Source organism: Trichosurus vulpecula, chromosome 6 (genome assembly GCF_011100635.1).
Source record: "Trichosurus vulpecula isolate mTriVul1 chromosome 6, mTriVul1.pri, whole genome shotgun sequence".
Classification (NCBI taxonomy): Eukaryota; Metazoa; Chordata; class Mammalia; order Diprotodontia; family Phalangeridae; genus Trichosurus; species Trichosurus vulpecula.
In genome coordinates, this window is record NC_050578.1 from 284,732,737 (window position 1) to 284,744,213 (window position 11,477).

The following is an 11,477-nucleotide window of genomic DNA, read 5'->3' on the forward strand; positions in this document are numbered from 1 at the left end:
ATCTTGACTTTTGTCCTGCCGCTGGACTGTGATGACTCTGGAGTGAGGCTGATAATTTTGTGCAACCTTGTCCCACTTCAATCCAATTTATCCCATACCATTTTCACCTTTACAGCAAATGGAGAAGTTTTGAATGCCATGGATAAGGCCACTTATTTTGGCAGTATACTTTCCAGATATGTCCACATTGATGATGAAGTCGACACACATATTGCCAGAGCTAGCTCAGTGTTTGGGAGGCTCTGAAAGAAAGTGTGGGAGAGAAGAGGTATTAGACTGACTACCAAACTGAAGGTCTACAGAGCCGTGGTGCTGACCTCATTGCTGTCTGCCTGTGAAACCTGGTCAGTCTACCAGTGCCATGCCAGGAAACTGAATCGCTTCCCTTTAAATTGTTTTAAGAAGATTCTGATCATCACCTGGCAGGATAAGGTACCAGACACTGAGGTCCTTTCTCAAGCTAAACTGCCAAGCATTCAAACTCTACTGCAGAGAGTGCAGCTCCAATGGGATGGCCACGTTGTTTGCTTGTTTCCTTCCTACCCCTCCCCTCCACAGGAATACAGACGTTTAGAACAGGCATGCATTGGGGACAGCGGAGAAGATGGGATGTCTAGTTGGAGATGTCCAATAGACAGATAGAATTCAGGAGAGAGACTAGGGCAGGCTATGTAGATCTGAGAGTCATTAGCTGAGCTATTTTACCTGAACTCACAGGAGCTGATGAAATCACCAAGTGTACACAGAGATCGTGAAAAAGGGAGCCAGGACAGAGCCCAGTGGGACACCCACAGTTAGTGGGTCTGGCAAAAGAGACTGAGAGTGGTCAGATAGGGTAGGGGGAGAACCAGAAGGACCAGTCTGTCCTCCCTTAGCTGCCAAAAGGATCTTTCCAAAGCTTGGAGAAGGGAGGAAAAGGAAACAGGCATTGATGAAGCACCTACTGTGTGCAGGCCGAATCCCCTTAGCCCCAGACTATTGTCATATCCTGCCTGCCTCCAGTCCATCCTCCCTAAAGCACAAATCTGGACAGGTCACTTCCCATCTCAATAATCCTGCTGCCCTCAGGATCAGATATAAAATCCCCTGACTTTTAAAGACCTTCATTCCTTTCTAACCTTCTCGCCTTTTACCCATCGCCCCTCCCCCCTCTCTGTTCCTAGCACTGAGCTCTCCATCTCCCGAGTCTGGGCACTATCACTGCCTGTGGCCCATGCCTGGAATGCTCTCCCTCCCTCCCTTTCTCCCTCCTTGAATCCACCCTTCTGCAAACAGCCTGACCTCCAATTTATCCTGGTCATGGTGTGTTTGTGTAGTTGTTTGCATGTTGTCTCCCCCCCATCAGACTGTGCTTAGCACAGTGCCATGCACGTAGAAGGTGCTTCATCCATGCTTATTGACCCTCTAGGGACTGAGAAGAGGCTGTTGGACTTAGCAACGAACACATCACCTATAATCATGGAAAGAGTATTTCCAGCCAAGTAGTGCTGGGGCTGGATGCCAGATTGGAGGACAGGAAGGGCCATGGTTTTTTCCCCACTTAATAGTATTTTTTTTTCCAATTACATGTAGAGATAGTTTTCAACATTCACTTTTACAAGATTTTGAGTTCCACATTGTTTTCTCCCTCCTTCCCCTCCCCCATCCCCAAGATGGCATGCAATATGATTTGGCTATACATGTACAATCATATTAAATGTATTTCTACATTAGTCATATTGTAAAAGAAGAATCAGAACCAAAGGGAAAAACCCTGCGAAAGAGAAAATGAACAAACAAAAAGTGAAAATAGTCTGCTTCGCTCTTCATTCAGACTCCAGAGTTCTTTCTCTGGATGTGGACAGCATTTTCCATCATGAGTCTTTTGGACTTGTCTTAGATCCTCGCATTGCTGAGAAGAGCCAAGTCTCTCAAAGTTAGTCATCGCACAGTGTGGCTGTTCCTGTGGACAGTGTTCCCCAGGTTCTGCTCACTCCACTCAACATCAGTTCACTTAAGTCTTTACAGGTTTTTCTGTCATCTGCCTGCTCATCATTCTTACAGCACAGTAGTATTCCATTAAATTCATATACTACAACTGGTTCAGCCATTCCCCAATTGAAAAGAACTGCTATAAATATTTTTGTACATTCGGGTCCCTTTCCCTTTTTTATGAACTCTTTGGGATATAGACCTAGGTGTGGTATTGCTGAATCAAAGGGTATGCACAGTTTTATAGCCCTTTGGGCATAGTTCCAAATTGCTCTTCGGAATGATTGGATCAGTTCACAACTCCACCAACAATGCATTAGTGTTCTAATAAGGAAGGGCAGTGTTGATGGCTATTTTCCCCTATAAGTTTATGAGTTAAAAGAGGCAGCTAGGGCCCAAAAAGGGCAGCCACAGTGCACAAAGTGCCAGGTCTAGAGTCAGGAAGACTTGAGTTCAAATCCAGCCTCAGACACTTACAAGTTGTGTGACCCTGGGCAAGTCACTTAACCCTCTTTGCCTCAGTTTCCTCATCTGTAAATTGAATCAGAGAAGGAAATGGCAAATCACTCCCATATCTCTGTGAAGAAAACCCCAATTGGAGTCGCAAAGAGTCAGACACAACTGAAACGACTGAACAACAAAAATGCATTAAAAGGGGGGAGAGATCAAGCACTCATTTGAGAATTAGGTTTATCTGACTCTAAACCTGAGAGGCTATGAGGGGAAGAAGATGGGTTTTAGAACAATTTTATTGATGACTTTTGTTTTTGTATATCACCTGAGTTTCCAACCTCTCTCCCTCTTTCCCAAAGTACCATCTCTTATAAGAATAAAAAGAGTGAAAAAACCTAGTTCTACCAAACTATCCCACATATTGACACAGTCTGACATAAGCAATGTTATACTCCTAGGCTTCCCCACCTGTACAAGGGAGGTAGGAAGAGATCTTTTCACAACTTTTTAATTAAAAAAAAACTTGAATTCAACAAACGCCAAAGAAAATGGGCTTTTCTGTTTATGTAGTAGAACAGAAAAAGAGGATTGCTTCTGAAACTGTTTTCTTTTCTTCTAAGAGATATGATAAAGTCCACATGCAACTCCCAAAGCCACCCTGGTTGATTGAGATTCTCTCAGATGTCTGCCTGTTCTCTACTGTGCATTTAAAAATGCTCACATGACCTTCTTTTCACACGCACTTTCAAGTGCAGCAAACCTCTGCTTTGACTGTGTTGGAAAAGGTTTTATTCTGCATCAGGAAACCATTGCTCTTTGTAGGGTGCTTCCTCACCTGCTCTCTAGAATTGTGGCTAATCATTGCTTTGGTCAGTCAGTCAGTCAAGAAACATTTTTTAAGCCTTTTCTAGGGGCCAGACTGTGTGCTAAGTGCTAGGAATACAAAAAGAGCCTACAAGGAGCCCACAATCTAATGGGGGAGACAGCTATGTACAAACAAGCTGTTCACAAAATAAAAAGGAAATAACCCACAGGGGCTAGAATGAAGTGGGATTGGGAATGGCTTCCTGTGGAAGGTGAGATTGTAGCTGGGACTTGAAGGAAGCCAGATGGTGACGCTGAGCAACGACAGAGTTCCGAGCACGGGGCAGAGTCAGAGCAATGCCGGAGTTGGGAGATAGTTTGTTTTGTGATAGGGACAGTGGGTCACAGGGCATACACAACTTAGTGATTTTTGAAGGGAAGAGTCTCAAATTGCTTTACCAGAATGGCTGTGCCAATTCAGAGCTCCACTGGTAGTGATTTTGTGTGCCCTCAGTTCTTCCAACAAGGATAATTTTCCTTTTTCATCATCTTTATCAAGTTGATGGATATGACATAGAATCTCAGAGTTGCTCTAGCTGGCATTTCTTTTTTTTTTTAAGGAATTCAGTACAACACTTCCATTTCAGAGCTTAACAATTATGAATATTTGTGTACATTTAGTCAATCAAGAATTAAGCATCAGTCTAAAACACTGTATGTACCCATTGAAACAAGAGAACAAATCACGAAAACAGTAGTTGGGAGCTTCTTTACCAGAAAGAAATAATTAACAATGTTGACTCATCTTGCACGCTGAACACCACAAACTGCAAAGTCAGCATTTTGTATGGCCGATTTTATTCATTAACTTTAAAAACTCAACTACAGTTGACTGTCACAACAAAACAATAGCTGGTAGAGAGTGTGTTAAGATGGTTGTCGTCCTTCACTCATTCACCATTGATTGCATTACAATGAAGAGTGTTCGCAGGCACCCATGAAGAGGCCAGACATGGAACCTCAGCTCTGGGATGGGGCTCATCCTCTTCCCAAATTTCTCCACTGTAATGGCAGCTTCTTTCTTGAGATGGATCAAAGTTCACCAGGTCAACCTGATCCATTTCTTCAGTCTTCTCTACTTCCTTTCTTTTGGGCAGTAACTTTTCCAGCAAAAATAGCTTCTTTGATGAAAGCAAGACATCCTAAGGAGGTTTACCTTAAGTTCAATGATTAGAATTGCTTTTTTCCTAAGCTTAGTGGTAAACTGTCATGCATTCATTTAGTTATGTTTGATATCACCGTCTTTGACAGTCTGACCAGGATAAGAAGTAATGAGTGTAGTTCTACTGTCAAGAGCCACACAATGCTTCAGCCAGCTGGGTAGCCATACACGTGAAAAGGTCCTTATCCTGTTCTGCAAAGTGGGAATTGTCCTTCTGATACAAAATAGTGATAATGTCTCCTGGCTCCTGGTCACCTTCACTGTGGAATGTTATCTTCCTATCACCTTTATGCCCTTGTCAATGTGAACCTCCAGAATCTTTTTCTCACCCACAATGTTCCTTCTGTTACAGCTTTTACATCCATCTTCAGGTGGATTTGTTCACCATGCCTTTGACATTCCACGCTAACTGGTTGAATTTGCTGAACCATTCCAGGTGCATCTCAGCACTTGGGACAGCATTCCACCCCCTTATTCTTCAATGCATCACAAATGACATTCTTTTGCAAAGCTGGTTTTGTCGTTGCAGCACTATTATATAAATCTTCTAAGCTCACCAGCAACTGATGAATCACATTTTTACCTTTACATTTCCTTTGTGTTTCTCCGCCTCCTCCAAAAAACATATCAGTGATACCTATGAGAGAACCAAAGCCACCACCAGAACCACCCCCTAGACTTATTCTCGACATTTGTCCTCTAAATCTCTTTGCATCAGAAAGCACTCCATAAGATTGAGAAATCTATTTGAACTTTTCCCCTTCCTTTAGACACTTATCTAGATGGTATTTCAAAGGTAGTTTCATCTATGCTTTTTTTAGTTCTTCCTGGAAGACATTGGGTTATACTCCCAAAACATTATTTCAAGTAATTTCTTTCACCATTTTTATAGTCAGTGAGTGAGGCTCAGGGTATGCTGGTGGGGTCCAGTGGGGACTGCTGTGGCCCCCACATCTTGGGGGAGGGATGAAGGGGTCTGTTGGGATAGTGGGGAAGACAGTGGAAGGATGAGAAGGGGGCAGGGTGAATTCTGGCACAACCTAACTTGCATTTCTTTAATTACCTCTCATGACTCTTCCTTGAGACCAAGCCTGGTCCAGATTTCTTGGTGCTCTGTCCATTTACTTTGCTACTTATTTCCACCATCCCCAAATCAGATTGTAACCTCCTTGAGGGCAGGGATTGTTTGTATTACCAGTGCTCAGCCCTGTGCCAGGCCCCTAGGAGGTGCTGTTAACTATTGACTAATTTATTGACTAGAAAGTGTTAAAAGAAAGTGTTGAAAGAAAGTGTTAATAATGCATTAAAAGTATGTGGTGGGCAAATCCCCTCCCCTCCTCCAGGTGTTACGCATTTGTTAGCATTCCCCAGTCTGAGTTCATCATATTCATGGCTCCCTCAGAACCTGGAAAAATATTGCATGACATTTCTACTCCATAGCTAGTTTAGCCATGGGCTAATCAATGGGCAGATATCGACTCTGCATTTCTTTGCTACTGCACAAAAGGGCTGCTTTTGTTTAAGGGAGGTGGGGAGTGCGTTGGGAAGGAAGGAGCTGGCAGAGGAGAAGAGACTAAAAATAAGGGGCTGCTGGAGGGGTGAACAGTGGAGGGAAGTAGGACCACCTCCTCAAGGGTGGAAGGGTGAGTGAAGGAGGCAGCAGAACAAGGGATGTGGTGGTGAGGGGCTCTCATCTGAAGAAAAGGTGTGTGTGTGTGTGTGTGTGTGTGTGTGTGTGTGTGTGTGTGTATGTGTGTGCTGGAGAGGACCTGAGGAAGAAAGAGAAGGGCTGAACAACAGCCATGTGACAGGTGGTGGAAGGCAAGGCAGGAAGAATATGGGGGCTGCCAGGTAGCAGGAGGCTCTGCCTGCGACTATACTCAGAGGCCCACTCAGAAAGGTCACAGGACTTCCTTCTGGGTGTGAGCTGGCTCTTAAAGGTCACTCATATTGAGCAGGGAGGGCTCACTTAGGCAACCTAGAATTCATTAAGCACATACTATGTACCAGGCCCTGTGCTAATGCCAGGGACACGAAGAAAGGCAAAGGGCAGCCTCAGCCCCCAGAAGCCCCCTGTCAAGTGACTCCATGCAAACACTCTGTGCAAAAAAGATCTAGATAGGCCAAACAGGAAGTAATTGACTCAGGGAAGGGGCTTGGGAAAGAAAGGTTTCCTGTACAAGGTGGGACTTTAAGCCAGGAAGCCATTGGGCAGAGGTGAGGAGAGAAAGTGTTCCAAGCTTGATGGACAGCCAGACAGAGGGTCTTGTTGGAGGAACAGCTAGGAGGCTAGGGACACTAGAGGACCTGGTGGGGAGAAAGGTGGGAGAAGCCTGGGAAGGGGAGGCAAGTGACAAGGGCTTTGAAGGTTTTGTGTTTGCTTCTGGAGGTGATAGGGAGCCCCTGGAGTTTACTGAGCAGGGGGTGACACTATGGGCCCTGGGCTTTAGGAAGATCACTTTGACAGCTGAGTGGAAAGCAGCTGGAGGGGCAGGATCCAGGGTTGGGGTTTGGAAAAGCACAGTCCTTGATGAACCAGGGAGTGGTACCAGTGCCTCCTCTTGGCCTGGGTGTCCACTGAATGGGATGATGTGCTTGGTGCTGGGAAGGAAGCCTGGAGCATCATGTCTCCCTGAGGGCATTCAGGTTTCCCTGAGTAGATGATGAAGACATTTTACAAAAAGCAGAGTGAGTTGGTGTGCTCTGCACATACTTCAGACCCTTGTGATATCCATGTCAACCACAAAGAGGAGTCTTAATTCACCTCGACATTCCCCTCTTCCCAATTTCCCCATGACTGTGGAGGGCATCATTCACCCTCCCTCCTTGGATCCAATCTTTTGCCAGGCCTGGATTTTCCCTGTTGTGACATTAAAACTAGCCACCTTTGCCACCTGCTGCCCAGAGGCCAGGCACATTACATGGCATCCCTTCCCCAGGGCTCTCCAGTCTCCTTAAGGGTGTTGGGAATCTCTAGGCCCTCTGCAAATGGCTCCAGCCCCCAATGATTGTGGGGGGTGGTCCCCTGCACCTAAGCCACCAGCAGATTAGCCATTAACAGTTAGCTTTTTATGAGGAAATATTTACTTCAGAAGGCATAATCACAAATATAAAAACTTACTCCTCCTACACATGTGAAGCATGATTTCTACCACGCTCCCACCTCCACTTTGCTCCAATTCACTGTCCTGGGAGGGGAGGGGGATTAGGATCCTAGCTTAGCTGGGTTCCCATGGAGCACAGTCCAGTTCTAAGTCCAAAGTTGCCCTGGGACTTGAGTTCTAGGCCCTGGCTGGCTAGACCATCCCAGCTGCAGTTCTGGATCCAAGTTCACCATGACTTGAGGTCCTGGATGAAACACAAGATGCTCCATTTGGCACTGAAAGACCTTCATAATCTTCCCCCTCACATCTTCCTCTCTCCCATATCCTCTCAATCCAGTGACACTGTCCCCCTAGTTGTTCCACAAACAAGGCCCTCCATCTCTTGGCTCGGTATTCTCTCCAGCCATCCCTTATGCCTAGGATGCTCCTCTTGGACCACTGACTTCCTTAGTTCCAGGTCCCAACTAAAACCTCATTTTTCTACAGGAAGCCTCTCCCATCCCCTCTCCATTCTAATTCTGGTCCCCTGTTAATTGTTCCCTATTTATCCTGCCCAGAGCTTATTTACACAGTTATTTGAATTTGTTCCCCTCCCTCGCATTAGAAAGTGAGCTCTTCTAGAGCCCCAACACTTAACAGAGTTCCTGGCCCACAGTAGGCACTGAATAAATGCTTGTTGACTGACCTATTGACTGTATATTGCACAATCTATCACTCATGGTTAGACAGAACATCTCCTTGTATGCCCCAGGTAGGCCGGTGTTTGGGGCCTGTCCATGACAGGAGCATCATGGTTCTCCTCTCTGAGTGGTCTAGGGCTGAGCTCAAGCTGTTCCTGGGCAGTGTGACATTATTATGGGTCACCTGCCATGGCAGGGACTCTCTAGCCACTTTCCATAATGGCCACCAGGGGGCGCCAAGGGATCGAGGGCTAATCAGGAGAAATTACCTCTGGGAGGGCTCCTGAAAGAAGCCAAGAATCCCGCAGGAGACCCAGGTGTGTCCTAGGCTGGGTGGCCGAAGAGACGGCCTGCAACAGAAAATATGTTAGCCAGGTGATCTTAAAACAAGTTACCTCAGTTTGTGGGTCTGTAACATGTAGAGAGACAATGCCTAACATAATTCAATCAGAAATATTGTTAGCAAAAGTAACTTCCCTTTTAATCTGGATTCTTTGGGGTTATAGGTTAAGTTGTCACAGATACCATTTTTAAAAGACATGTAAATCTATTTGAAAACTATTTAGAAACAAAGAAGACCTTTTCCGTGCAGTAAGGATCTTTTAAAATGTCACCTGCGAAAATCAGAATGTAAGATCTTACCACCCTGCTAACAGTGTAGAGTAATTAATTAACTTTCAGAAGTAGTGCCTGGTGCTGGACTCTTGTAACAGACAGACAAATGAGCAAATATCTTAAGACTCCAAGATTTAGCTCATGCTCAGAGGCCGGCCCTGGAGTCAGGAGGAGGACCTGAATTCAAATCTGGCCTCAGACACTTGACACTTACTAGCTGTATGACCCTGGGCAAGTCACTTAACCCCACTGCCTTGCCAAAAACAAAGAAAACTCAGCAATGGTTTCTGATACTTAGCCCAGTGTACTTTGAGCTCTCCTAATGATAACAGTTGTGATCTAAACTGGTAAAGCCTCATGTGTATTTCTTAGTACTGTTAATGTTGTTTGTCTTTCGATTTTGAAGAGGACCCCATTCTGGGGTGATGTCTCGACTTGGGGATGAATTGGATTTAAGTGAGGCAGGGCTGCACAAAGTTATCAGCCTCACTCTCATTTCCTGAGTCATCAGATTCCAGATGATGGGCAATGGGTGGGATGCAGTAGGTGACCATGGGAACTTCATGTCCAACCAGGATCTAAGTGCCTGCTTCAGCCGCCTAACTCACCGACAGGCTTGAGGCTCTTTGGTTATCCTTACCCTGGGCTAGCCTGTCTTCACACACTGCAGCTTCTTGAAACCACCAGTGAGAGTTGGGTGGCAGACAGACAGCAAAGCTGGAGAAGCAGCCCTGAAAAGAATTGGCAAGCCCTCTCACCAGAGGTGCTAGTCACTTTGAGCACCCCATACAGCCTTACTGTGAATGTAAAGTTAAGTGCTTATACTGTGAAACTTGGTAATACCAATGCTCTTAGAAAAAATGACTTGTAATCTGGATACTGTTATAAACTCAACTGTTAATGAGTTGTCTAAAAGCTGCTATTTTCTTGAGTGTACTTTATTTCATTAGGACTATATTGATGGTTTCAAAAATTTTCTTCTGCTAAGATGTTTGAGACTTGCCGTTTGGACACCGTTTCAGTTCTGCCAGCACTAGGATGGGAAAGTTTACGAATCAGCTTCTTTTTAGAAAGTAAATTCCACCTAAATTTCTTTAACTGTATCAAAGCCACATCTAAACTTGCCAGCAAAATCTTTCATCTTCTGGAGGTTTGGACCATAACCACCATATAAATTTAAAAAGGGCCCTGTGGCACCAGTGCTCAGCCACACTGGTTTTAGCCAGCCTTTCATTCGAACAACTGAGGAGCACGGTGACTTCAGGCACATCCTGTGACTTACTGCTCCGAGGCTTCAGGGATTTCTCCAAATCTTCTGTAACTCCAGAATACGATTTTGGAGCAAATGGGATCACCTCTTGTATTACCAACACTCTTCTCCTAAGTTTTTATTGTAGTAGCAGTATATGGTTTTTGTCCTTCTTTCTCAAAGAGGACCAAAATGACATCGCTATGCTAGAGTCAAGTTTCATTGTGTCCAACTGTGGCTGATCAGACCAATACAAACTCAGAATACTGTACCACAGCTTGGGTGCAAATAGTCCATGTGAACATTTGGGGTCCATTCTCTAAATTTTCTCATCCTGTGTTTCCTTTGAGCTACTTCAATTCTGCTTTGCTCGTAGAGCACAGCACCTTCTCTGATATGGTCATGGCGTGCTGAGCAGTCCTGCGGCAGTGCCTCCCATGTCACCCAATCAATTCCAATGCTCTTCAGAGAGACCTTGAGAGTGTCTTTGTATTGCTTCTTCTGACCACCATGTGAAGGCTTGCCCTGTGTGAGTCTTTTTGGCAAGCAAGTGTTTTGCATTCAAACAACATAGCCAGCCCATTGGAGTTGCACTCTCTGAAGCAGAGATTGAATGTTCGGCAGTTTAGTTGGAGAAAGGACCTCAGTGTCTGGTACCTTGCCCTGCCGGGTGATCTTCAGAATCTTCCTAAGACAATTCAAATGGAAGAGATTTGGTTTCCTGGCATGACGCTGGTAGACTGTCCAGGTTTCACAGGCATACTGGAATGCTGTATATGGAAGTTACATCCTGACAGACTCCAATATTAGGGACTTAATTAAGAAGCCAATCTACAATGTTTACTCTCAACAATATGAGAGCATTAGTAACTGAATCCAGTCCTCAGCTACAGTCAGTGGAGCGTTCTGTTTAAGGTTAAACCTCATGGTTCTGTAATTTATAGTCTTCTGAGTCTGATTCTGGGCATGAAGTGAGGGGGAACGCGATTGAGCCAGTGATCAGTGATGCCAGCAGCCAACAGGCAGAGTTCTGTCCCAGGAAAAGCTGGAGAAATGCTTTTGGCATGAGAGCTGAGGTAGGACCCTCCTGACTCAATTTCCCCCAAGAGACATTTCCTCTTGAACAGAAAATTTCCCACCTGCTAAAATTCTGAGCCTGCCTGTGACATTCTGTCAGTACAACTGGCTGCCTAAATGAGTTTTGCCTGGCATTGACACCAAGCTAGAGGAGCATTTCCCCCTTACTACAGCCATGTCCCTCTTTTCCTTGTATGGCAAATTGTATCATCATGGCAGGTGGTCAATAGAAGAGATAAACACAATACTCACTCTATTACCTGATAAACTGAGGCTGACGCAATCTAAGTTACTAGTATAAG

General features: G+C 45.0%; 1 pseudogene; it reads right to left on the bottom strand.

Moving 5' to 3' along the window:
• Positions 1–4,178: 4,178 nt before the first annotated feature.
• On the bottom strand, positions 4,179–5,334 carry LOC118855255 (annotated as a pseudogene).
• Positions 5,335–11,477: the final 6,143 nt, after the last annotated feature.